The sequence below is a fragment of the Hippopotamus amphibius genome, chromosome 10 (genome assembly GCF_030028045.1).
Source record: "Hippopotamus amphibius kiboko isolate mHipAmp2 chromosome 10, mHipAmp2.hap2, whole genome shotgun sequence".
In the NCBI taxonomy this organism is placed as follows: domain Eukaryota; kingdom Metazoa; phylum Chordata; class Mammalia; order Artiodactyla; family Hippopotamidae; genus Hippopotamus; species Hippopotamus amphibius.
Genome location: NC_080195.1, coordinates 65,466,831 through 65,468,496, shown reverse-complemented (window position 1 = coordinate 65,468,496; position 1,666 = coordinate 65,466,831). Strand labels below are relative to the sequence as shown.

The 1,666-nt window shown below is 45.1% G+C and overlaps 1 pseudogene; it reads left to right on the top strand.

Annotated features, from left to right (window-relative positions):
* The first annotated feature begins 579 nt into the window (after positions 1–579).
* LOC130829841 (ribosomal protein L18-like) lies at positions 580–1,202 on the top strand (annotated as a pseudogene).
* The last annotated feature ends 464 nt before the right edge of the window (positions 1,203–1,666 follow it).

Sequence of the window (1,666 nt, the reverse complement as noted above, 5' to 3'; positions counted from 1 at the left end):
ATAGACATGGCTCTTCACAATGAAAAGAGCATATACAACAGAAATAAATGAAGAAACAAACAAAATCAACTCACATCAAAATCCATCACTGCAAATTTCACCTGAAGAACGAATTTCTCTCAAAATTTACAGAGAGAAAGAGATTAAGTTAACATGCTAGGGACTGTGTAAAAAAAGTACCATCAGCCTTCTCAACAGCAATGCTGAAGCATGATTTGCTACATAAAAATTTGAGTCCAAACTATACATCAATTGTGAGAATAGTTTCCAATATACATGCTCTCAAACAATTTCTCCCTCCACATAATTACCTGAAGCTGCTGGAGAATGTACTCCAGCAAAACAAGGGAGTAAATAGAAAGGGAAGGTGCAATATGCCTTCGAGCACTCTATCAATCAGAGCCCTTAGTTTCTAACAACTGAAGAGAATTCTAGGTGATTACCTAGATGAAGAGCATATCTGGAAGATATGGGTCATTTGTAAAATCATTGGAAGGGCTAGAAAAACAAGTCACGCCACTGCACTGTCCCCAAAGAAATGTGACATTTTATATCTCTCAAGGAGTGGTGGGGATGGGGATGGGGGCAGGGGCTGGTAAGCACCACCATGGGTCCCCACAAGGACTGAGAGGTTCAGCACAAGGAACCCAAGATCCAAGACATCTACTGAAGGCTGTCAGTCAAACTGTACAGATTTCTGGCCAGAGAATCAGTACTGCCTTCAACCAAGTTGTGCTGAAGAGATTGTTCAAGAGTCATATCAACTGGCTGCCCTTTGTTCCTTTCCCTGGTGATCCGGAAAATGAAGCATCCTGGTCCAGAAGATAAAATGGCTGCAGTTGTAGGGACTATAATGGATGACAACATGCGTGTCCAAGAAGTGCCCAAACTGAAAGTGTGCAGGTGTGCACTGTGCGTGAGCAGCTGTGTGTGCAACCGGGTCCACAAGGCCAGGGCCAAGATCATCACCTTCCACCAGCTGACCCTGGACCCCGCCAAGGACTGTAGCACCATCCTGCTCTCTGGTCCTCACAAGGATGGAGAGGTGTTTGGGCATTTCCAAAAGGCCCAGGGCACAGCACAGCCACACCAAACCCTCGTGGGACCAGAGGTTTGAATGTGCCAAAGGCCAACGGGCCAGACACACCTCAAAAACTAACCCCAGTTCCTACCTTGTTATTAAAGATGTTGGATGTAAGTAATTAAGCAAATGAAATGAAATGAAGTGAAATGAAATGAAATGATTTTAAACAGGGATCATTGAGGCCTTTTGTTTTGTATACCAAACCACTAGGGATCATGCCTGTGGCCACCTCGGATCACAACGTAAATACACACGGCTCCAGCCACTTGGTGAGAAGTGAGGTGAGAAAAACAATGGTTCAGGTAAATCATGTGATTTCAGAGCTAGGGTTTCCAGCAGGGCTCCAGATGGTCAAGACTGGCTTCTGTAGCAGCTCTAAGGAAGCAGTGAGAACAGGGATGGAGAGCGCAGTTAACTACCAGAGGCCTCTCCAAGTACTGGCTGGGGGCAGTAAGCTGCCCCTGCATATACCACGAATTCCACCTTAGAAACAGTGTTATTTCTGCAATCACCAGAGGAAAGCACTCCCTGTCCCTTTCTTTATCCATCATGAAACAAGTTCAAGTTGGCCATGGACACATT